Here is a 27,570-nt window from a genome sequence, read left to right as displayed (position 1 = left end):
CCAGGAGAAGGACACGCTTAACAGTGCCCTGACAGAGGCGCAGGGCGCGGTCATCAGCAAGGCTGGGGAGCTCTCCGAGGCCAACAACTCCATCAAAGATCTCAAGCTGAAGCTGGAGGGTCTCGAGAAGGTGCTGTCGGAGGCCAAAACCCGAGAAAGGACCCTGGCCAAGGAGCTGGAGGCCGAGAAGCAGTTGCAGAAGAACGAGGGCCTCAACTTCGCGGATCACGTGGAGGGCGAGAACCGTTGGTTCGATCGCCTCGCCACCGTCGCCAACCAGGCCTCCGCGCAGCTGGCCATCATGGGGATGCCGGACGTGAGGTATGTCCCGGAGCGGAGCGTGAGCGCCAATTGCAGCTTGACCATGTTCTTTGAGAAGGTCGTCGGCGCTCTGGAGTGGCTCCACGCCAACCCGGCGGCCTCACTGGACGACGAGTCCCGGAGGCTTTCCCAGGGTGCCATGACCAAGGTTCTCACCAAGGTGGCGCACTGGTACCCCGACCTCGACTTCGACGCCGCGCTGGAGAGCTTGCCGGAGGGTACTGACCTCGCGCCGCTCAGGGAGCGCATCAAGCCCATCATCAGCCGAGTCGGCGAAATTCAGAGGGTGGAGGGCCAGCGCCGGGATTAGGCATCCCGTTCTTTATCGCCGCTGCAGGTTCACAACCAAGACAATCGCTATCTCTAGTTAGAACCACAACAATAATTCGATGTAATATAACTCTGCAGCACTTTCAGTATTATGCATGTTATTTTCCTGTTTGATTTTTCTGTGTGTGTTCACCCTACGTTAATTGGGTAGGTTCGCTGGCGCGTAAACCCAGGGCAGCGTCTTGGGGACGGATCCCCATTGGCCTGTCGGGTGTGCTTGCAGCCGGGCAAACCACCTTGCCGCCCTTAGCGCGGCCACCCGAACTGTCGAGCTTGACTCGAGTCAGAATCGGGAGCATTGCCAGGCGCGGAAGGCTACCCCGCCACTCTCGACGCGGCCGCTTGAGCTGTTGAGCGGACTCGAAACAGGACAAGGGCGTTGCCAATCGCGGGAGGGCCCCCTGTGTGCAGGTTTCTCACACATAGGCAAAATCTCCGAGGACGATAACCTTATAGAAAGAAGGAAATAACTCAAAGCTTTGAATGGCTTAGCTTTTCTGTTGCCGCGCCGGCGTCGTTCTTCCGGCCGCCTTCTTCTCAGGAGCCAGGGCGATGAAGAAATGCTAGGTTGATTACTAGACCAGATTCTCACAACTACGCACGCCCCCTACCTGGCGCGCCAAAGATGTCGGTGTGGAACGACACCTATGGGGTCACAAGAATCCCTACTACGGTTGCCGGGGCGCGGGGTTGCGAGAAGAGCAGGGTTAGTAGCCAGCACAAGGATCGTTTACCCAGGTTCGGGCCGCGAGGATGTGTAAAACCCTAGTCCTGCTTTGGTGGGTATATTTCAGAGAGTTCTTGAGCTCTCGAACTAGCTGTGGTCAGTGCGTGGTTCGAAAGAGCCCAATCCTTCTCAAGTATGCCATGGGCCTCCTTTTATAGTCGAAAGGGGCTGCCACAGTGGCACACAGGAGGTGGAAAGGCGTACAGTGCCCCGAGCTTATCGCTCGTATTACAGGACAAGACGCATTTAATGCGTAGCTTAGGTGTCCCCTTGCTTTATAGGGGACGGGGGCGAGGCCCGTCCCGTCCGTCGCCGCTCCTCCTCGCTTTGACTCGCGCCCTGGCCAGTGAGGCGTGTGGTGCCATGTAGGCCGGTAGGCAGCTGAGGTGGCGCAGTGGCGGAGCCTTCACGAAGATCTGCATGCCGCCACGCTGGTGCTCGATGAGTTGGCGTGGGAGCTGCATGTTGCCACGCAGGTGCCCGCCCAGCTGGTTGGGCTGGCAGCTGCATGTGAACGGCGGTGGAAGTTTGGTTGGCATGGGCCTGGCGGTGGCCCTGCTGGCGTCCTTGGCGAGGGCCTTGCCGGGTGGCCCGGCAAGGGTCTTGCCGTGGCGCGCTGTCTTCCTCGACAAGGGCCTTGCCGAGGGTCTGGTGGTCTTCCTCGGCAAGGATCTTGCCGAGGATCGTCGTCTTCTAATCCTCATCTGATCTTGAATATGTCTTCACAAAGATCTGCATGCCACCACGGAGGTGCCTCCCGAGCCCTGGCCCAACGTGGATGATGGCATTGGGGACCGTGGGCTCAAGGGTGGCTCACTGTATTGGTGTGGGATGAGCTGTCCCGGCAAGGATCTTGCCAGGGCTGCTAAGGCTGCCCCGGCAAGGGTCGTGCCGGGGAACCTGCTTCGTCCCTCTGCTCTTTGTGATCTTGGCCTTGGCGTTGCTCATATTATCTTGGGCTTTGGTCTTACCTTGGCTCACCTCCCCTGTTCTGCTTGGCGTGACCGTAGGCGCAGACATACGCACAGCCCTCCGCTCCAAGACTGGGAACCACCTCACTGTTTACATGCGGCGAAGGGATGGCGAGGCTCCTGACTGTTTCCTTGCGTGCCTGCAGTGAAAACTAGACGGGTTACACGCACGGCACTCCTTTTATAGGCATATATAAACGGGGGTTATGAGCTGTAAAATAATGCTAGTATTATTTCCATTAATACCTATCTATTATCTATAGCATTGAGTGCGACGGACCAACATTCATATAATAATAACTCTTCAACATCTTCCGTAGTCATACATCAACTCATCATCCGTAGTCATTATTCTAGCACATGAGAAGTAGTACGACCGCGTCATCATGATCATCGTAGTCATATAATAACTGACCATCATGACAAGTTAACCAACACTATCTAGGGGTAGTCATCCTAAAGTAAATAACTAGGACCTACTCCTCTCTCTTAAGTAAAATAACATAAAACAGGTAAACCGATCCATCTCCATAATGGATGTCCCCAACTTGTAGCTTGCCCACATTCATGTTGTCTTCAATTGGTTGCCTGCGCGCATTCATTACTTTGCTCCAGTCTTTCATATCGAGCCTTTCATGTTTTAGAGAAATCGAGTATGCATTGTGGTAAGCCGCGTGCGTAGTCGGCCGTAAGCTAACCATATGTATATGACCTTCGGTAAATATCATGTCACGCAAAACCTCCTTCGGGAGCTTCTGTTTAAGAACATAATAGTAACATATATAGTTAGCAATGTAGTTTACTTAAGAAGAATGTATGCAACCATAGTTAACAAAATTATACCATATCTTTTGCAATGAAATTACCATCATGCAACTCATGGACTAGTGGCACATATCCACTATAATTTGGCTAATTTGATAATTGGTCATAAAAGTCTCGGCATCATTTATAAGCAAGACAAAAGATCCTTTCTCCTCACAAGTTTGCTCGGGGCCATAAGTGTAGTATGTCTTGTATACAACCTTCCAAGTATTTCTTGGAGAAAGGAACTAAGTTGTCAATTATAAATAAACATGTTTAGTAGGGCTGAAGACCAAATATTTCAAATAAACAATATAAATAACTTAACAAATTTGTTTGACAAACTCACATACAGATAGAACTGGAAGCATATCTCCACATCCACCCAAATGTTCATATTATCTTCAATATCATCTTGTGGACGAATATCGAAGGTTATTTGCATATTCTCCTCAAATCCATAGGCCTTCGGTAGAGCTCCCCAATTTGAGCAACAAAAATGTGAGTCATTAACTGCATTGTAGAGTTTAACCCGAAAAGTGTAACCATGTTTAGTCCTAAGGTGAGCTCTCCACGTCTTCATATCCTCAATATCTTGAAAACTGTGCTTCTCCAAGACATACCGTCTTGCATGGCAGGGGATGCACTAGTCGAATTGTAAAAAACGGAAATTACACGTTAAATCAAAGAAGCACAAGTCATGATTAATTATGAAAAAATACTTGTCATCGTTATGTACCGTAAAAACATCGCAGGTCTCGTCCAGCTTGATGGTGAAGAACCTACCATTTTCCAGGTGAGGCATGTCGCACATACCCCGGTCGTCGCCGCAGTAATCACACTCAGGGATCCTATCGTCGTCAGACATTTCCTGTGTTCAAAATTCAAAGACTATAAATCGACAGCAATTACCAAGAATTCAGCACACATATCACTATTCAGCACGGGTTGACTTTCAGTCTGTTATGTCTTCCTTAAAAACTCCCTTCTCATGTGGTGTATATGATGGGCAATCCCTCTCTGATATATTCGATCGTCGGTGATGGTCGCTCCTCCCTTTGTTCCTGAGTACATTACACCAAAATGTCTCGCACAGGGGAACGAAGGAGAAGCGACCCCCACGATAACAGTCGGGATTCTTCCTCTATGATATTTCGACAGTATATGGTGGACACTCCCTCACAGATATTTCGCTTCCCCTCCTTCTCTCGTGCATTACCAATGTATATCACGAGAAGAAGGAGAGGAAATGACCCCCACGACAACAGTCGGGATTCTTCCTTTTTGATATTTCGACAGTATATGTTGGACACTTCCTCACAGATATTTCAACCGTCGGTGATGGTCGTTCCTCCTTTCTTTCAAAAGTGCATTACACCAAAATGTCTAGCACCTGTGAAAGAAGAAGAAGCCACCCCCACGACAACAGTCGGGATTCTTCCTCTCTGAAAGTCACACTTGGAGGACAAGCACACTGAAAGCCAGCTCGTTACATATATGGAGCAATGACATTAAAATGGGCTATGTTTTGCCGGAATGTCCTTTAATTCCCATTCCGGAAAATGACGGGCACTCGATATGTCCTACTTTCTAGCACTAGTCATGCCAAAATTCATGGAAAATTTCAGCATGACCATTGCTAAAAACAGGACATATCGAGCGCCTGAAATTTGCCAGAACAGAAATGAATCAACATTTCGGCAAAACATAGGCCACTCGGAGTTTCCCTGCAATAGAAAGAGACATATGTGGCCAACTTTTGTACCACATACACAACAACTCAAGTTCATACAACTTTGTATATAAATGTTGGTCATTTTCATGTCTACTTGTAGTGTGCATATACTTTGCTGCCTTGTCTACCCTAGGTGATTGGTATTGATTCGGAAAGTTGAAAGGCAATGATCTTCTCATTTAACTACATATTAGCAGTTATCTTTTAGCCTTAAACAAATATGGTTTCTTCGTAATGTGTTTCCTAGATCAATAGCAACATTTATTCTTTTGTGAATCATTATATATTCAATGTATAAAAGAATCTAGCCTAAAAAACCTAAACATAGTCGGAATAACCCTAAATATAGCAAAAACAAACAAATAATCTTAAATATAATAACATTAAATCTAGCAAAAAATACTAAAGAAAAATGGGCCTAAATAAAACTAAATAAGAATTTGACTATACAATGCCATGTCTACCCATTATCATCCAATATTGGAGAAAAAATACTACAGAAAAATCTTTGTTGCCCTAGAACATATGCACCCTAGAAATTAAAACAAAGAAGAAGAAAGGCAAAGGAGGGAGGCTACCTGCGACGGAGGGGACTTGGAAAGATGGAGGGGCAGCGGGGGAGGGCAGCCGTGCGGGGGAGGGCCTGGACGGGGTAGGGCGGCCGCGCGCGGATGGCTGGGATGGGTAGGGTGGCCGCGCGGGGAGGACCGGGACGGGGGAGGGCGGCCGCGCGGGGAGGGCTAGACGAGATCGGGAAGGGAGGTCACCGAAGCAACGAAAGTGAGTAAGAACGTGAAGAATGAAGAGGGAGCGTGACGGGCACTACTGCTAATGGGGCCGCTTAGAAGTAGCGCGGGTTGAAGACAGGCGCTTCTGCTAATAGAAGTACCTGCAGTGGGGGCAGGCGGTCCAGCGTTGCTGCTACTTGAGGCCCACGAGCTAGCCCGTGTAAGCGTTGTAGCAGCATGGGGCCAGTGGCCCGTGCTAGCTATATGATTTGTTGTAGCGCATGGTGTAGAGCTCGAGCTGCTAGTAATGCTCGACCCGGGGTACTTGGGTCCGGCATAGCAGCAACGGCTATTGGGCAACCAAGCGCTACTACTAACATATACTCGTAGCGACGGTCTTACGCCCGCGCTACTGCTACTTAACAGTAGCACTGGTTTGTCACCCATCGCTACTGCTAAATATCTACCTATAGCCTTTCTCTAGTACTGCTTCCATGAAGTGAATGTCCGGGATACTGAGCTCTGACGACGAGAGGGCCACGGGGGGAACGGAGAGGGCGGCCGGGGCCTTGGCCGAGGCGGGCACTGAGTAGCATATGTGCAGTGTACACCCGGAGAGGTGGCGCCGTGGAGCGCAGACATCGCGGCAGAGAGCTCACGGAACCAGGTAGGAGCAACTTTGTCGCGCTACCGGTATATTGTAAATGGAAATACAACTTTTTGCTATTATCTTTTTCAATGCAGTTAAAAGGGTTGATTGGTTTGATAAAATAGAAGAAGCCATTGGTCAAGATTAAGCTCCAATTTACAGTTGACGTAACACCATTATTAGGTATGAATTAGAAATTAGAGTGTCTACTTAAAATTTATTGTTGAGATCAGTTTGTGGCTGAACCGGGTCATCTAGGTTTATGTCACATGAGATTTTTTTTTTGAGAAACACACGAGGATTTTTTTTCTCTGTAGGACAAATCAGATAAATAAGATCAAGGTAAGTTGTAAAAATATTCTTTATGGATATATAAGCAGGAGGAACCGATGGAAGTGCATGTGAACTATGACTGCGAGGAGAAATTACAACCTCACTGAACCAGAGCACCTTCTAATTACTGTTGGGAAATTGAAACATCACACGGTTTCTTTAGCAAGGAAATTAAAACTTTTACCGGAGAAACACCTCGTCCAGTAGATGGCTTTATCTTCTCGATTAAACCACAGTGAGTCAATAGATGATTACCCTTCATTTATGGCAGCGGAGGTGAAAGACCGACACGAACGGGATCGCTGGTCGGCACGATAGGTAGCTAGCATCCAGGGTGCGCCGCCACAGAGAAAAATTACGGCCGTGTGCCCATGAGTGACCCGTCCGTGGAAACAGATCTCCCCTGCCTAGTTATGTGATTTCTTTTACCACACTCGTACCTTGCAGGGGAAGTATATATTTTTTTCTGCGAAATGCGGGGGGAAGTATATAAACACAAACCCTATAGCTATGCACTTCTAATAAGATCAATCAAATACAATGGATAGATAAATTAGTTCGCTATTCTCGCCCATATTTGAATCTGAGAACAACTTACCCAGTCTGTCGTCCCGTTTTCTCTTTTATTGATGAGGACCTTCCACTCCCCGTTCTTCTATGATTTGAGTTACTTCAACCAGATGGCAACATCAACCTCTTTCCAATGCATTTTTCTTGGCTTTTTCTTGAGGTTATTGGACAAGTACTTGCTCGTTGGTTCTTCCTCCTCTCTCATGCCCTGATGAATCACCTCGTCCTTTGTGTTCGTGGACGAGTTGGTTAGTGAGTCGTACGCATCTCCCATTTCAAGATGAATCACACTGGAGGGCTTTCGTCGAGGGGATCTTTGGCCCGCTGGTTCTCTCAGATTGGGTGCTTGACGAGTTGACCATTCTTTCTCTTATATTTTTGTAGTTTGGGCTGTGGCTATATGATTCCCCTTTGCTATATACGAACATATATAGCCAAAGGTTGAGGGAATAACTAGCAACAAATTATAGCAATTAATTAGGAGGGGGCAGCCTGGCACAAGTCATTAGTACGTATATGAACATGATCTTATCGACCAGGCAATATGAACCATGTTTCCTAGCCCAAAATAGGACAACGTGAACCGTGTGTTCCTTACCAAAATGAGAGTCCTTGTTCTTCATTCATCTGCTTGATTGGATATATATACAGTTAATACTATACAGCAAGGAAATAGCTAGGAGAGATATGTATATCGGTTCAAGATCTTATATTGGTTCAAGATCTTACATTGACTACAGATTTGCAGTAATAAATGATATACAAACTAATATAGGGCGCAATTAGTGGCAGTTTGGTTGCAGAAGTATTTCACTTCTGTTCGCATTTTTATGGGTGTCTTCTGTTTGCAAACTTGTAGCCTTTCGCCTTTATGGGTGTCTTCCATGTCCCGTCACCATGGGCACACGGTGCCGCTCACCAGCAGTTTGGGCAGGCACTGGGATTTCCTGCGAGGTCCACACTTTCTGCGCGGTGGCCGCCGGAAGAAACCACATGCTTAAATAAAATGTGGTTGCACCACATTCTTAAAAATAATGTGACTGCACCACTTTTTTTACAAACTGGTTGCACCACATGCTGTAGAACTCACAAGGATGATCACAACATCTGCACCACTTGATCGATGAGCCTGGAGCACCAACTGCATCACCACTTGTTGGCTGCGCTCTCAATCGGGAGTCAAGCCAAGTATCGACTCTTATTATATTGTTGCGACTTGCTAATTTACCGAACATGCAAAATACAGCTCGAGCTTCACTCCATGGAGCTCGTTTTTTTGTCGTGAGATACTGATTTCACCTCTGCTTATATGTTTGTCGAGGCCCCGACAAAAGGCACTCGGCTTACATCCATATGCCTATAGGATGTAGGGCGAGTGCATTTCGCCGAGTGTCACACCAGGCGTAGCTGTTGCCGAGGTGAATTCAGCCTTCACCGGAATGTTTGCACACTTGGCTAAATATGTTTTCCTCTAGTGGGATGGCGTTTGATACGACCTCCTGGTCTGCCGCTGTTTTCATGCACATTGCCGAGCCTTTTGAATGTGTGGGAATTTGTCAACTTGCAAACTTTCATTACTTTCATCGTCCGAACTACTTTGAACTTGAAGATGGCCCACTGGAGAAAGTGATGGCGCTGTGAACAGGAACATGTTAGACAGTAGAGAAGAGGGCACTATATCAGCCAACACCGGTTGCCTTGTGAGGACGAAGCAGCCTGCACCGACTTGCCTACGGAGCATTCTTGGCGTCTGCGTCCACGACCACGACCAGGACTAGGACCATGCCGTGACTGCGGCTGCCTCCCATAGCCACTTTCTTCTTGAGGATAGTCCCCAAGATCTAGGTCGGTGGGACTGGGACAACACTATCATCACCGGTAATGTCAGTTACTTCAACCACACTGGCATTCCTCTTCTTGAACGGAATCTCCTCGTCCACAAATTCTCCTGATGTGAGGTGAGGAGATGGACCATGTTTGTCGGAAATCCTTGGAGTTGGAGAAGCACTAATCGAGATCGGTTGTAGTGGTATAATTTTGTTATTTTAGCGAAAGAGAATGCAACCCATTTCCTCTTCTTTAAAGGAAAACCCTTATCATGGAGCACCACGTTATCCATGACCTGTTGTTCTTCATGCGGTACCTAGGGAGTCGTGTCATGGGACAGGGTGGCGATTCCTAGATGAAGGAAATATGCTGCAGAGGCAATAATAAAGTTATTATTTATTTCCTTATATCATGATAAATGTTTATTATTCATGCTAGAATTGTATTAACCAGAAACATAATACTTGTGTGAATACATAGACAAACAGATTGTCACTAGTATGCCTCTACTAGACTAGCTCGTTGATCAAAGATGGTTATGTTTTCTAGCCATAGACATGAGTTGTCATTTGATTAACTGGATCACATCATTAGGAGAATGATGTGATTGACTTGACCCATCCCGTTAGCTTAGCACTTGATCGTTTAACTGGATCACATCACTAATATTGCTATTGCTTTCTTCATGACTTATACATGTTCCTATATATGACTATGAGATTATGCAACTCCTGTTTACCGAAGGAACACTTTGTGTGCTACCAAACGTCACAACGTAACTGGGTGATTATAAAGGTGCTCTACAGGTGTCTCCGAAGGTACTTGTTGAGTTTGCGTATTTCGAGATTATGATTTGTCACTCCGATTATCGGAGAGGTATCTCTGTGCCCTCTCGGTAATGCACATCACTATAAGCCTTGCAAGCATCGTAACTAATGAGTTAGTTGCGAGATGATGTATTACGGAACGAGTAAAGAGACTTGCCGGTAACGAGATTGAACTAGGTATTGAGATACCGACGATCGAATCTCGGGCAAGTAACATACCGATGACAAAGGGAACAACGTATGTTGTTATGCGGTTTGACCGATAAAGATCTTCGTAGAATATGTAGGAGCCAATATGAGCATCCAGGTTCCGCTATTGGTTATTGACTGGAGACCTGTCTCGGTCATGTCTACATAGTTCTCGAACCCGTAGGGTCCGCACGCTTAAAGTTAGATGACGATCGGTATTATGAGTTTTGTGTTTTGATGTACCGAAGGTAGTTCGGAGTCCCGGATATGATCACTGACATGACGAGGAGTCCCAAAATGGTCGAGACGTAAAGATCGATATATTGGATGACTATGTTCGGACACCGGAATGGTTTCGGGGAGTTTCAGACATATACCGGAGTACCGGGGGGTTACCGGAACCCCCCGGGGAGTTTAATGGGCCAAGAGGGGCCTTAGTGGAGAAGAGGAGGGGCGGCTAGGGCTGGCCGCGCGCCCCATCCCCCTCTAGTCCGAATTGGACAAGGAAGGGGGGCGGCGCCCCCTTTCCTTCCTCCTCTCTCCTTTCCTTCCTTTTCCCCTCCTACTCCAACTAGGAAAAGAGGGAGTCCTACTCCCGGTGGGAGTAGGACTCCTCCCTGGCGCGCCCTCCTCTTGGCCGGCGGCCTCCTCCCCCTGATCCTTTATATACGGGGGCTGGGGGGCACCTCTAGACACACAAGTTGATCTATTCCAGCCGTGTGCGGTGCCCCCCTCCACCATATTCCACCTCGGTCATATCATAGCGGTGCTTAGGCGAAGCCCTGCATCGGTAGCAACATCATCACCGTCACCACGCCGTCGTGCTGACGGAACTCTCCCGTGAAGCTCTGCTGGAACGGAGTTCGCGGGACGTCATCGAGCTGAACGTGTACTGAACTCGGAGGTGCCGTACGTTCGGTACTTGGATCGGTCGGATCGTGAAGACGTATGACTACATCAACCGTGTTGTGCTAACGCTTCCGCTTTCGGTCTACGAGGGTACGTGGACTACACTCTCCCCTCTCGTTGCTATGCATCACCATGATCCTGTGTGTGCGTAGGAAATTTTTTAAAATTACTATGTTCCCCAACAGTGGTATCAGAGCCTGGTTTTATGCGTAGATGTTATATGCACGAGTAGAACACAAGTGAGTTGTGGGCGATACAAGTCATACTACTTACCAGCATGTCATACTTTGGTTCGGCGGTATTGTTGGATGAAGCGACCCGGACCGACATTACGCGTACGCTTACGCGAGACTGGTTCTACTGACGTGCTTTGCACATAGGTGGCTGGCGGGTGTTAGTTTCTCCAACTTTAGTTGAACCGAGTGTGGCTACGCCCGGTCCTTGAGAAGGTTAAAACAACACTAACTTGATGAACTATCGATGTGGTTTTGATGCGTAGGTATGAACGGTTCTTGCTCAGCCCGTAGCAGCCACGTAAAACTTACAACAACAAAGTAGAGGACGTCTAACTTGTTTTTGCAGGGCATGTTGTGATGTGATATGGTCAAGGCATGATGCTATATTTTATTGTATGAGATGATCATGTTTTAACCGAGTTATCGGCAACTGGCAGGAGCCATATGGTTGTCGCTTTATTGTATGCAATGCAATCGCCCTGTAATTGCTTTACTTTATCACTAAGAGGTAGCGATAGTCGTAGAAGCAATAGTTGGCGAGACGACAACGACGCTACGATGGAGATCAAGGTGTCGTGCCGATGACGATGGTGATCATGACGGTGCTTCGGAGATGGAGATCACAAGCACAAGATGATGATGTCCATATCATATCAGTTATATTGATTGCATGTGATGTTTATCTTTTATGCATCTTATTTTTCTTTGATTGACGGTAGCATTATAAGATGATCTCTCACTAAATTTCAAGATAAAAGTGTTCTCCCTGAGTATGCACCGTTGCCAAAGTTCATCGTGCCGAGACACCATGTGATGATCGGGTGTGATAAGCTCTACGTTCATCTACAACGGGTGCAAGCCAGTTTTTGCACACGCAGAGTACTCAGGTTAAACTTGACGAGCCTAGCATATGCAGATATGGCCTCGGAACACTGAGACCGAAAGTTCGAGCGTGAATCATATAGTAGATATGATCAACATAGTGATGTTCACCACTGAAAACTACTCCATCTCACGTGATGATCGGACATGGTTTAGTTGATTTGGATCACGTGATCACTTAGATGATTAGAGGGATGTCTATCTAAGTGGAAGTTCTTAAGTAATATGATTAATTGAACTTTAATTTATCATGAACTTAGTACCTGATAGTATTTTGCTTGTCTATGCTGATTGTAGATAGATGCCCCATGCTGTTGTTCCGTTGAATTTTAATGCGTTCCTTGAGAAAGCAAAGTTGAAAGATGATGGTAGCAGTTACGCATACTGGGTTCGTAACTTGAGGATTATCCTCATTGCAGCACAGAAGAATTACGTCCTGGAAGCACCGCTGGGTGCCAGGCCTGCTGCAGATGCAACTGACGACGTTAAGAACGTCTGGCAGAGTAAAGCTGATGACTACTCGATAGTTTAGTGTGCCATGCTTTACGGCTTAGAACCAGGACTTCAACGACGTTTTGAACGTCATGGAGCATATGAGATGTTCCACGAGTTGAAGTTAATATTTCAAGCAAATGCCCGGATTGAGAGATATGAAGTCTACAATAAGTTCTACAGCTGCAAGATGGAAGAGAATAGTTCTGTCAGTGAACATATACTCAAAATGTCTGGGTATAACAATCACTTGATTCAACTGGGAGTTAATCTTCCGAATGATAGTGTCATTGACAGAATTCTTCAATCACTGCCACCAAGCTACAAGAGCTTCGTGATGAACTATAATATGCAAGGGATGGATAAGACAACTCCCGAGCTCTTCGCAATGCTAAAGGCTGCGGAGGTAGAAATCAAGAAGGAGCATCAAGTGTTGATGGTCAACAAACACCACCAGTTTCAAGAAAAAGGACAAAGGGAAGAAGAAGGGGAACTTCAAGAAGAACAGCAAACAAGTTGCTGCTCAAGAGAAGAAACCCAAGTCTGGACCTAAGCCTGAGACTGAGTGCTTCTACTGCAAGCAGACTGGTCACTGGAAGCGGAACTGCCCCAAGTATTTGGCGGATAAGAAGGACGGCAAGGTGAACAAAGGTATATGTGATATACATGTTATTGATGTGCACCTTACTAGAGCTCGCAGTAGCACCTGGGTATTTGATACTGGTTTTGTTGCTAATATTTGCAACTCAAAACAGGGACTACGGATTAAGCGAAGACTGGCTAAGGACAAGGTGACGATGCGCGTGGGAAATGGTTCCAAAGTCGATGTGATCGCCGTCGGCACGCTGCCTCTACATCTACCTTCGGGATTAGTATTAGACCTAATTAATTTTTATTTGGTGCCAGCGTTAAGTATGAACATTATATCTGGATCTTGTTTGCTGCGAGACGGTTATTCATTTAAATATGAGAATAATGGCTGTTCTATTTATATGAATAATATCTTTTATGGTCATGCACCCTTGAAGAGTGGTCTATTTTTGTTGAATCTCGATAGTAGTGATACACATATTCATAATGTTGAAGCCAAAAGATGCAGAGTTGATAATGATAGTGCAACTTATTTGTGGCACTGCCGTTTGGCTCATATTGGTGTAAAGCGCATGAAGAAACTCCATACTGATGGACTTTTGGAATCACTTGGTACTTGCGAACCATGCCTCATGGGCAAGATGACTAAAACGCCGTTCTCTGGAACTATGGAGCGAGCAACTGATTTGTTGGAGATCATACATACTGATGTATGTGGTCCAATGAATGTTGAGGCTCGCGGCGGGTATCGTTATTTTCTCACCTTCACAAATGATTTAAGCAGATATGGGTATATCTACTTCATGAAACATAAGTCTCAAACATTTGAAAAGTTCAAAGAATTTCAAAGTGAAGTGGAAAATCATCGTAACAAGAAAATAAAGTTTCTACGATCTGATCGTGGAGGAGAATATTTGAGTTACGAGTTTGGTCTACATTTGAAATAATGTGGAATAGTTTCACAACTCACGCCACCCGGAACACCACAGCGTAATGGTGTGTCCGAACGTCGTAATCGTACTTTACTAGATATGGTGTGATCTATGATGTCTCTTACTCATTTACCTCTATCGTTTTGGGGTTATGCTTTAGAGATGGCTGCATTCACGTTAAAGAGGACACCATCGAAATCCGTTGAGATGACTGATACGTCTCTGTCGTATCTACTTTTCCAAACACTTTTGCCCTTGTTTTGGACTCTAACTTGCATGATTAGAATGGAACTAACCCAGACTGACGCTATTTTTAGCAGAATTGCCATGGTGTTATTTATGTGCAGAAACAAAAGTTCTCGGAATGACCTGAAACTCCACGGAGCTTATTTTTGAAAAATATTAAAAATATTGGCGAAAGAATCAAGTTCAGGGGGCCCACACCCTTGCCACGAGGGTGGGGGGCGCGCCTGCCCCCCTGGGCGCGCCCCCTGCCTCGTGGGCCCCTGGAGCTCCACAAACCTCAACTCCAACTCCATATATTCGTGTTCGGGGAGAAAAAAATCAGAGAGAAGAATTCATCGCGTTTTACGATACGGAGCCGCCGCCAAGCCCTAAACTCTCTCGGGAGGGCTGATCTGGAGTCCGTTCGGGGCTCCGAAGAGGGGAATCCATCGCCGTCGTCATCATCAACCATCCTCCATCACCAATTTCATGATGCTCACCGCCGTGCGTGAGTAATTCCATCGTAGGCTTGCTGGACGGTGAGGCGTTGGATGAGATTTATCATGTAATTGAGTTAGTTTTGTTAGGGTTTGATCCCTAGTATCCACTATGTTCTGAGATTGATGTTGCTATGACTTTGCTATGCTTAATGCTTGTCACTAGGGCCCGAGTGCCATGATTTCAGATCTGAACCTATTATGTTTTCATGAATATATGTGAGTTCTTGATCCTATCTTGCAAGTCTATAGTCACCTACTATGTGTTATGATTCGGCAACCCCGAAGTGACAATAATCGGGACCACTCCCGGTGATGACCATAGTTCGAGGAGTTCATGTATTCACTATGTATTAATGCTTTGGTCTGGTACTCTATTAAAAGGATGCCTTAATATCCCTTAGTTTCCATTAGGACCCCGCTGCCACGGGAGGGTAGGAAAAAAGATGTCACGCAAGTTATTTTCCATAAGCACGTATGACTATATTCGGAATACATGCCTACATTAAATTGATGAATTGGAGCTAGTTCTATGTCACCCTATGTTATGATTGTTACATGATGAACCACATCCGGCATAATTCTCCATCACCGATCCAATGCCTACGAGCTTTTCACATATTGTTCTTCGCTTATTTACTTTTCCGTTGCTACTGTTACAATCACTACAAAACCCAAAAATATTACTTTTGCTACCGTTACCGTTACTTCCATACTACTTTGCTACTAAATACTTTGCTGCAGATACTAAGTTATCCAGGTGTGGTTGAATTGACAACTCAACTACTAATACTTGAGAATATTCTTTGGCTCCCCTTGTGTCGAATCATTAAATTTGGGTTGAATACTCTACCCTCGAAAACTGTTGCGATCCCCTATACTTGTGGGTTATCAAGACTATTTTCTGGCGCCGTTGCCGGGGAGCATAGCTTTATTCTTTGAGTCACATGGGATTTATATCTGCTGGTCACTATGAAGAACTTGAAAGACGAGAAAACAAAAATTTATCCCTCAACTTCGAGGGGAGGTAAGGAACTGCCATCTAGCTCTGCACTTGATTCACCTTCTGTTTTGAGTAAACTTGCGACACCTAAACCTGCTTTTGCTATTAATTCTGACATGTCGCATGTTATTGATGATGCCACTTCTGCTATGCATGATACTTATGATGAAACTACTTCTATGCTTGATACTACTGTGCCACTTGGTGAATTTCTTGATGAACAACTTGCTAGGGCTAGAGAGAATGAAATTATTGAAACTGATAATATTGATGAAAGTGAGGATGAAGGTTCTCCCAATAAATATGAATTACCTGTTGTGCCTGAGGGCTATGTTATGGATGAATAAACTGCTAGAGACTTTCTTGCTTGCAATGATAGAAGTGCTCTTAAGAAATTATTAGCTAAGCTGAAACAAAAAATGCTGAATGATAGAATGAAATATGATCCTGCTTATGCTACTTCACCTATCTTTGTTACTGATAAGGATTATGAATTCTCTATTGATCCTGATATAATTACTTTGGTTGAATCTGATCCTTTTTATGGTTATGAATCTGAAACTGTTGTGGCACATCTTACTAAATTAAATGATATAGCCACCCTGTTCACTAATGATGAGAGAACTCGCTACTTTTATATCCTTAAAATATTTCCGTTCTCATTAAAGGGTGATGCTAAGATATGGTTTTATTCTCTTGATCCTGGTTGTGTGTGTAGTCCCCAGGATATGATTTATTACTTCTCTGCTAAATATTTCCCTGCTCATAAGAAACAAGCTGCTTTAAGAGAAATATATAATTTTGTGCAAATTGAAGAAGAGAGTCTCCCACAAGCTTGGTGGAGGCTTCTCCAATTACTTAATGCTTTGCCTGATCATCCTCTCAAGAAAAATGAAATACTTGATATCTTTTATAATGGACTAAGTGATGCTTCCAGAGACCACCTGGATAGTTGTGCTGGTTGTGTTTTCAGGGAAAGAACTGTTGATGAAGCTGAAATTCTATTGAACAATATGTTGACCAATGAAAATAATTGGACACTTCCTGAACCAACTCCTAAGCCAACTTTGAAGAAAAGGGGTGTTCTATTTCTCAGTCCGTAAGATATGCAAGAGGCAAAGAAATCTATGAAGGAAAAGGGTATTAAAGCTGAAGATGTTAAGAATTTACCTCCTGTTGAAGAAATATATGGTCTTAATTTACCGCCTGTTGAAGAAATACATTGTCCTGATAACCCGACACAGGTAGTAAAGGTAAATTCTCTCTATATATTTGATGAAGGTGATATTCCTCGTTATAAGTCTGCTAGCCAATGTTTAGATGAGTTTGGTAATTTTATTGTTAAACAAGAAAACATCAATGCTTATGTTGGTAGACAATTAGAACACAAATCTTATATGATTGAACACTTGGGTCATTATATGTCTAGAGTTAAAGGTGAACTTAAACTCATTAGTAAACATGCTTCTATGGTTATCACTCAAGTAGAACAAGTACTTAAGGCTCAGAATGATTTGCTCAATGAATTAAATAGTAAGAATAATGACTTTGCTGTTAGAGTTGCAACTAGAGGGGGTAAAGTGACTCAGGAACCTTTGTATCCTGAGGGCCACCCTAAGAGAATTGAGCAGGATTCTCAGAGAAATAACTTAGATGCACCTAGTCCTTCTAAAAAGAAGAAAAAGAAAAATGATAGGACTTTGCATGCTTCTAGTGAACGTATTGCTGAAACACCTGAGAATCCAAATGTTATTTCTATTTCTGATGCTGAAACACAATCTTGTAATGAACATGAACATAGTGATAATGTTAATGATGATGTTCATGATGATGCTCAACCTAGTAATGATAGTGATTTGGAAATTGAACCTGCTGTTGATCTTGATAACCCACAATCAAAGAATCAACGTTATGATAAGAGAGACTTTGTTGCTAGGAAACACGGCAAGGAAAGAGATCCATGGGTTCAGAAACCCATGCCTTTTCCTCCTAAACCATCCAAGAAAAAGGATGATGAGGATTTTGAGCGCTTTGCTGAACTGATTAGACCTATCTTTTTGCGTATGCGATTAACTGATATGCTCAAAATGAATCCTTATGCTAAGTATATGAAAGAAACTGTTACTAATAAAAGAAAGATACCGGAAGCTGAAATTTCCACCATGCTTGCTAATTACACTTTTAAGGGTGGAACACCAAAGAAGTTATGAGATCCAGGAGTACCCACTATACCATGCTCCATTAAAAGAAATTATGTTAGGACTGCTTTATGTGATCTTGGAGCCAGTGTTAGTGTTATGCCTCTCTCTTTATATCGTAGACTTGATTTGAATAAGTTGACACCTACTGAAATATCTTTGCAAATGGCTGATAAATCAACTGCTATACCTGTCGGTATTTGTGAGGATGTGCCTGTCGTGGTTGCAAATGTTACTATTTTAACGGACTTTATTATTCTTGATATTCCCGAGGATGATAGTATGTCTATTATTCTTGGAAGACCCTTTTTGAATACTGCAAGGGCTTTTATTGATTGCAACAAAGGCAATGTCACTTTTCATGTTAATGGTAATGAGCATACGGTACACTTCCCGAGGAAACAACCTCAAGTTCACAGTATCAATTCTATTGGAAAAATTCCATCGATTATTTTTAGAGGTTTTGAATTTCCTCTTCCTACGGTCAAAAAGAGATATGGTATTCTTATTATTGGGGATGTGCATATCCCCGTTGAGGTAACCTAGTGTTATTCGAAATTTCTCCGGCTCCATGTTATTCTGAATGAGTTTGTTAACAAGACCTGATCAACCTTGTTAGTGGATTCCTTTTGAGGAGCATGAGATGGATAAAGTTAGAAGGCACAACCTTCTGTACCCTCCTTTTACTTTTCGTTATTTCGTTGAAATAAAGTAAAAATAGTATTTTTCTGTCTGTTTTCTGAATTATCCGTGCAATATAAAAATACCCCGAAAATAAAAGTTCTCCAAATGCCCTGAAATTGGAATATGATTTTTTCCGGAATATTTGAGAATACCTGGCACTGAAAACACAGCAGGGGGAGCAAGCACCTGGGCACGAGGGTCCAGGGCGCGTCCGCCCCTACAGGGCACGCCTCCTGCCTCGTGGGCCCATGGTGGCTCCCCTCCACTTATTTCTGCACCCACACACTTCCTCTTCCTCCCAAAAAAATCACCAACCAGCTCAAGCACGAGTTCTAGCTCATTTTGCTGCGATTTTTGATCTCCTTGCTCAAAGCACCTCCCACAAAACTGCTTTGGGGGATTGTTCCTTGAAAACGATGAAGAGATTTTTGAGGGGCTCAGCGAGCCGAAGCTCGAAGGAAAAGCAAAGTGAAGAAGCAGAGAGGCCCAAATATAATCTGCCTCACACCGCGGAGGTTCGGCCATGTGAATGGCCTTCCGATGATTTCTTGAGAGCAGCCGGGATTTATGATGATTTTTATGAATTGGCCGAGAATGCAGGCCTTACCGACTTCCTCCGCGACCAACGCGAACAGTATCTCTTACTCACCAATACTTTTGTGCAAAACTTCTACTATTATCCTAAGGAATCACCTCCTTCAGTAGAGTTTCATTTATATGATGTGGTTAAGAAGATGTCACTATATGAATTTTGCAGGGTTTGCAAAATACCTTTCGAGGGTAGCTTAGAGGAACCACATCGTAGAGATGTGGATGGGTTTATTGATACTATTACTGTAGGGGAAACTAGGAAGGTTTCCGATGCAAGAATCACTAGCATACATTTTCCTGTTTTACGCTATTTGCAATATTTGCTAGTCGTTGCTTAATTGGTCGCGGAAACTGTGGAAACCTTAGTGTTCCTGATATTATTATTTTGTTCCATGCTTTATCCGTGATGACTCTGTTAGTATGGGATATATTATTGCCAAACGGTTAAGTCTGAACCGTACAAAGGGCCCCATCTTTGGAGGTGTCTATGCTTCACGCCTTGCTGCATACTATAACATACCTATTAGGCACTATGAAAAAGAAGAAAAAATGCTGCCTACTGTTTATTTAGATTATAAGAGTATGGTAGCGCATGATTTTATTGTTAAGAATAGGGAAAGGGAGCTTAAATACAAATTGTTCTTTGATAAACATCACCCTGAGACTATTACCTTGCCTGCTCCTTCCTTATTTGATTTATCTGCAGGCCAGTATCTCATTCCGCTGGCGGCCATTCATGCCTACCGGAACCCTACAGCAGCCACAGAATCAGAGCCGGAACCACAATTTGATCCTCCACGACAGTCTAATTACCAGTGGGATCCGGAGATGATTGCCAACCAGTGGCAACCAGAGGCTTCTTCTTCTCAGTACGACCCCAACTACAACTTTGGATATCCGCCAGGCCAGCCGTGGCCATAAACCAACTTAGGCCAAAAGCCTAAGCTTGGGGGAGTACGTATTTATCACCGACATTACATTTATGTTTACAGACTCATTGCTAGTTGTCGGTGCTCATACTTTTTCACTGTACTATCCATGCTAGTTTATTTTCCTTTTTCCTGCTTTCTTCTTGTGTGTTTGATAAACCTTTAGAAAAACTAAAAAAAATTAGTTGTAGCTTTTAGCTAGTTTACTTTCATGTTGTACTAATAATTAGAAGAAAACCCAAAAAGATTTCCTGTTCTTCTTTTGCTTGTTGGGAGCTTTCTCGTATAAATAGTTTTATTTCTTTTCTTTTCTTTGGGGGTCGATAGGAGAAGACCATAATTAAATTGTTGAAGTGGCTCTTATATGCATTATTGTTGATTTAACCAAGAGCCCTTATTGCCTTGTCTTCTCCTATTTATCGAATGCTCGCAGATTCCAGCTTAGTCCAATGCAGGTGCACTATTATTATTATTCACATCGTTCGGTCGTGCAAGTGAAAGGCAATTATGACGATATATAATCGACTGATTGAGATGAGAGAAGCTGGTATGAACTCGACCTCTTTTGTTTTTGTAAATATGATTAGTTCATCGCTCCTGATTCAGCCTATTATGAATAAACATGTTTGCAATGACAATTAGAGATTATAGTTACTTGTGCCATGCTTAATTAGCTAAGGAGTTTATAATGGTTTACCTTGCGTGCCAACATGCTATTAAAATGGTTGTGATGTGGTATGATATGGTGGTATCCTCCTTTGAATGATTCAAGTGACTTGACTTGGCACATGTTCACGCATGTAGTAGAAACAAATCAACATAGCCTTCACGATATTTATGTTCATGGTGGATTATATCCTACTCATGCTTGCACTCAATGTTCATTAATTTTAATGCATGTTCATGACTGTTGTCGCTCTCTAGTTGGTCGCTTCCCAGTCTTTTGCTAGCCTTCACTTGTACTAAGCGGGAATACTGCTTGTGCATCCAATCCCTTAAACCCCAAAGTTATTCCATATGAGTCCATCATACCTTCCTATATGTGGTATCTCCCTGCCGTTCCAAGTAAATTTGTATGTGCCAAACTCTAAACCTTCAAATGAAATTCTGTTTTGTATGCTCGAATAGCTCATGTATCAACTAGGGCTGTCCGTATCTTCCATGTTATGCGGGTTATTCTCAAGAGGAGTGGACTCCGCTCCTCACTCACGAGAAAATGGCTGGTCACCAGGATGCCCAGTCCCATGCTTTATGCAAATCAAATCAAAATAATTGCAAACAAAACTCCCCCGGGGCTGTTGCTAGTTGGAGGCACTCGTTGTTTCGAGCAAGCCATGGATTGATGCTTGTGGGGGGAGGGGGAGTATAAACTTTACCATTCTGTTTGGGAACCACCTATAATGTGTGTAGCATGGAAGATATCACCATCTCTTGGTTGTTATGTTGACAATGAAAGTATGCCGCTCAAAATATTATTTATCTCTGCTTTAAAATCGAGCTCTAGCACCTCTACAAATCCCTGCTTCCCTCTGCGAAGAGCCTATCCATTTACTTTTATGTTGAGTCATCACCCTCTTATTAAAAAGCACCAGCTGGAGAGCACGGCTGTCATTTGCATTCATTACTATTAATTTATATTGGGTATTACTATGATTGGATCTCTTTTACCATGAATTACAATTTCTAGTCAGTCCTTGATCTTTAAAGGTGCTCTGCATTTATGTTTTGCGGTCTCAGAAAGGGCTAGCGAGATACCATCTTGTTCTATCATATTATGATAGTTTTGAGAAAGTGTTGTCATCGGAGATTTATTATTATTGCTCGCTAGTTGATTATGCCATCGATATGAGTAAACTGAGACCTAAGAGTTATTGTGAATATGGTTAACTCATAATCTTTGCTAAAAACTTGAATGCTGGCTTTACATATTTACAGCAACAAGAGCAAATAGTGTTTGTAAAAGTTTTTCTTTATCACTTTCAGTTTATCAACTAAATTGCTTGAGGACAAGCAAAGGTTTAAGCTTGGGGGAGTTGATACGTCTCCGTCGTATCTACTTTTCCAAACACTGTTGCCCTTGTTTTGGACTCTAACTTGCATGATTTGAATGGAACTAACCCGGACTGACGCTGTTTTCAGCAGAATTGCCATGGTGTTATTTATGTGCAGAAACAAAAGTTTTCGGAATGACCTGAAACTCCACGGAGCTTATTTTTTGGAAAATATTAAAAATATTGGCGAAAGAATCAAGGCCAGGGGGCCCACACCCTTGCCACGAGGGTGGGGGCGCGCCTGCCCCCTGGGCGCGCCCCCTGCCTCGTGGGCCCCCTGGAGCTCCACCGACCTCAACTCCAACTCCATATATTCATGTTCGGGGAGAAAAAATCAGAGAGAAGGATTCATCGCGTTTTACGATACGGAGCCGCCGCCAAGCCCTAAACTCTCTCGGGAGGGCTGATCTGGAGTCCGTTCGGGGCTCCGGAGAGGGGAATCCGTCGCCGTCATCATCATCAACCATCCTCCATCACCAATTTCATGATGCTCACCGCCGTGCGTGAGCAATTCCACCGTAGGCTTGCTGGACGGTGATGGGTTGGATGAGATATATGTTAGGGGCCTTTGCTATGTTCTGAGATTGATGTTGCTATGACTTTGCTATGCTTAATGCTTGTCACCGGGGCCCGAGTGCCATGATTTCAGATCTGAACCTATTATGTTTTCATGAATATATGTGAGTTCTTGATCCTATCTTGCAAGTCTATAGTCACCTATATTGTGTTATGATCCGGCAACCCCGAAGTGACAATAATCGGGACCACTCCCGGTGACGACCATAGTTTGAGGAGTTCATGTATTCACTATGTGTTAATGCTTTGGTCCGATACTCTATTAAAAGGAGGCCTTAATATCCCTTAGTTTCCATTAGGACCCCACTGCCACGGGAGGGTAGGACAAAAGATGTCATGCAAGTTCTTTTCCATAAGCACATATGACTATATTCGGAATACATGCCTACATTACATTGATGAATTGGAGCTACTTCTGTATCACCCTATGTTATGATTGTTACATGATGAACCGCATCCGGCATAATTCTCCATCACCGATCCAATGCCTACGAGCTTTTCACATATTGTTCTTCGCTTATTTACTTTTCCGTTGCTACTGTTACAATCACTACAAAACCCAAAAATATTACTTTTGCTACTGTTACCGTTACTTCCATACTACTTTGCTACTAAATACTTTGCTGCAGATACTAACTTATCCAGGTGTGGTTGAATTGACAACTCAATTGCTAATACTTGAGAATATTCTTTGGCTCCCCTTGTGTCGAATCAATAAATTTGGGTTGAATTCTCTACCCTCGAAAACTGTTGCGATCCCATATACTTGTGGGTTATCAACGACGCCTTATGAAATGTTGTTTGGCAAGAAACCAAAGTTGTCGTTTGTTAAAAGTTTGGGGCTGCGATGCTTATGCGAAAAAACTTCAACCTGATAAGCTCGAACCCAAATCGGAGAAATGTGTCTTCATAGGATACCCAAAGGAAACTGTTGGGTACACCTTATATCACAGATCCGAAGGCAAGACATTGGTTGCTAAGAATGGATCCTTTCTAGAGAAGGACTTTCTCTCGAAAGAAGTGAGTGGGAGGAATGTAGAACTTGATGAGGTAACTATACCTGCTCCCTTATTGGAAAATAGTTCATCACAAAAACCGGTTCCTGTGACACCTACACCAATTAGTGGGGAAGCTAATGATATTGATGATGAAACTTCAGATCAAGTTACTACTGAACCTCGTAGGTCAACCAGAGTAATATCCGCACCAGAGTGGTACGGTAATTCTATTTTGAAGGTCATGTTACTTGACCAAGGCGGACCTATGAACTATGAAGAAGCGATGGTGAGCCCAGATTCCGCAAAATGGCCTGAGGCCATGAAATCTGAGATGGGATCCATGTATGAGAACAAAGTGTGGACTTTGGTTGACTTGCCCGATGATCGGCAAGCCATCGAGAATAAATGGATCTTCAAGACGAAGATAGACGCTGACAGTAATGTTACTGTCTACAAAGCTCGACTTGTTGCTAAAGGTTTTCGACAAGTTCAAGGAATTGACTACGATGAGACGTTCTCACCCGTAGCGATGCTTAAGTCCGTCCGAATCATGTTAGCAATTGCCGCATTTTATGATTATGAAATTTGGCAAATGGATGTCAAAACTGCATTTCTGAATGGATTTCTGGAAGAAGAGTTGTATATGATGCAACCGGAAGGTTTTGTCGATCCAAAGGGAGCTAACAAAGTGTGCAAGCTCCAGCGATCCATTTATGGACTGGTGCAAGCCTCTCGGAGATGGAATAAACGTTTTGATAGTGTGATCAAAGCATATGGTTTTATACAGACTTTTGGAGAAGCCTATATTTACAAGAAAGTGAGTGGGAGCTCTGTAGCATTTCTAATATTATATGTGGATGACATATTGCTGATTGGAAATGATATAGAATTTCTGGATAGCATAAAAGGATACTGGAATAAGAGTTTTTCCATGAAAGACCTCGGTGAAGCTGCTTACATATTAGGCATCAAGATCTATAGAGATAGATCAAGACGCTTGATAGGACTTTCACAAAGCACATACCTTGACAAAGTTTAGATGAAGTTCAAAATGGATCAAGCAAAGAAAGGGTTCTTGCCTGTATTACAAGGTGTGAAGTTGAGTCAGACTCAATGCCCGACCACTGCAGAAGATAGAGAGAAAAATGAAAGATGTTCCCTATGCTTCAGCCATAGGCTCTATCATGTATGCAATGCTGTGTACCAGACCTGGTGTGTGTCTTGCTATTAGCCTAGCAGGGAGGTACCAAAGTAATCCAGGAGTGGATCACTTGACAGCGGTCAAGAACATCCTGAAATACCTGAAAAGGACTAAGGATATGTTTCTCGTTTATGGAGGTGACAAAGAGCTAGTCGTAAATGGTTACGTCGATGCAAGATTTGACACTGATCCGGACGATTCTAAATCGCAAACCGGATACGTCTTTACATTGAACGGTGGAGCTGTCAGTTGGTGCAGTTCTAAACAAAGCGTCGTGGCGGGATCTACGTGTGAAGCGGAGTACATAGCTGCTTCGGAACCAGCAAATGAAGGAGTCTAGATGAAGGAGTTCATATCCCATCTAGGTGTCATACCTAGTGCATCGGGTCCAATGAAAATCTTTTGTGACAATACTGGTGCAATTGCCTTGGCAAAGGAATCCAGATTTCACAAGAGAACCAAGCACATCAAGAGACGCTTCAACTCCATCCGGGATCAAGTCCTGGTGGGAGACATAGAAATTTGCAAGATACATACGGATCTGAATGTTGCAGACCCATTAACTAAGCCTCTTCCACGAGCAAAACATGATCAGCACCAAGGCTCCATGGGTGTTAGAGTCATTACTGTGTAATCTAGATTATTGACTCTAGTGCAAGTGAGAGACTGAAGGAAATATGCCCTAGAGGCAATAATAAAGTTATTATTTATTTCCTTATATCATGATAAATGTTTTATTCATGCTAGAATTGTATTAACCAGAAACATAATACTTGTGTGAATACATAGACAAACAGATTGTCACTAGTATGCCTCTACTAGACTAGCTCGTTGATCAAAGATGGTTATGTTTCCTAGCCATAGACATGAGTTGTCATTTGATAAACGGGATCACATCATTAGGAGAATGATGTGATTGACTTGACCCATTCCGTTAGCTTAGCACTTAATCGTTGAGTATATTGCTATTGCTTTCTTCATGACTTATACATGTTCCTATGACTATGAGATTATGCAACTCCCGTTTACCGGAGGAACACTTTGTGTGCTACCAAACGTCACAACGTAACTGGGTGATTATAAAGGTACTCTACAGGCGTCTCCGAAGGCACATGTTGAGTTGGCGTATTTTGAGATTAGGATTTGTCACTCCGATTGTCGGAGAGGTATCTTTGGGCCCTCTCGGTAATGCACATCACTATAAGCCTTGCAAATATTGTAACTAATGAGTTAGTTGCGAGATGATGTATTACGGAACGAGTAAAGAGACTTGCCGGTAACGAGATTGAACTAGGTATTGAGATACCGATGATCGAATCTCGGGCAAGTAACATACCGATGACAAAGGGAACAACGTATGTTGTTATGCGGTTTGACCGATAAAGATCTTCGTAGAATATGTAGGAGCCAATATGAGCATCCAGGTTCCGCTATTGGTTATTGATCGGAGACGTGTCTCGGTCATGTCTACATAGTTCTCGAACCCGTAGAGTCCGCACGCTTACAGTTAGATGACGATCGGTATTATGAGTTTTGTGTTTTGATGTACCGAAGGTAGTTCGGAGTCCCGGATATGATCACGGACATGACAAGGAGTCCCAAAATGGTCGAGACGTAAATATCGATATATTGGATGACTATGTTCGGACACCGGAATGGTTTCGGGGAGTTTCGAACATATACCGGAGTACCGGGGGGGTTACCGAAACCCCTCGGGGAGTTTAATGGGCCTTAGTGGAGAAGAGGAGGGGCGGCTAGGGCTGGCCGCGCGCCCCTCCCCCTCTAGTCCGAATTGGACAAGGAAGGGGGGCGGCGCCCCCTTTCCTTCCTCCTCTCACCTTCCCTTCCTTTTCCCCTCCTACTCTAACTAGGAAAAGAGGGAGTCCTGCTCCCGGTGGGAGTAGGACCCCTCCCTGGCGCGCCCTCCTCCTGGCCGGCGGCCTCCTCCCCCTGATCCTTTATATACGGGGGCATGGGTGCACCTCTAGACACACAAGTTGATCTGTTGATCTATTTCCAGCCGTGTGCGGTGCCCACCTCCACCATATTCCACCTCGGTCATATCGTAGCGGTGCTTAGGCGAAGCCCTGCGTCGGTAGCAACATCATCACCGTCACCACGCCGTCGTGCTGACGGAACTCCCCCGTGAAGCTCTGCTGGATCGGTGTTCGCGGGACGTCATCGAGCTGAACGTGTGCTGAACTCGGAGGTGCCGTACGTTCGGTACTTGGATCGGTCGGATCGTGAAGACGTACGACTACATCAACCGTGTTGTGCTAACGCTTCTGCTTTCGATCTACGAGGGTACGTGGACAACACTCTCCCCTCTCGTTGCTATGCATCACTATGATCCTGTGTGTGCGTATGAATTTTTTTGAAATTACTATGTTCCCCAACACTAGATTAGTAGCCCCAATAGGAGTTGCATATCTTAGTATCTCATGTATCTCGGACAGCATGGCATGTTCCATGATTCTCCATAGGCGTGATTCCACCTTGCGGCCAAGACTTTTGATGGTGTTTCCTCTGTGGTAGCCACTTACGCCGGAGCTACTCCGGAACAA

Source organism: Triticum aestivum, chromosome 5D (genome assembly GCF_018294505.1).
Source record: "Triticum aestivum cultivar Chinese Spring chromosome 5D, IWGSC CS RefSeq v2.1, whole genome shotgun sequence".
Lineage (NCBI taxonomy): Eukaryota > Viridiplantae > Streptophyta > Magnoliopsida > Poales > Poaceae > Triticum > Triticum aestivum.
This window is presented reverse-complemented; position numbering follows the sequence as displayed.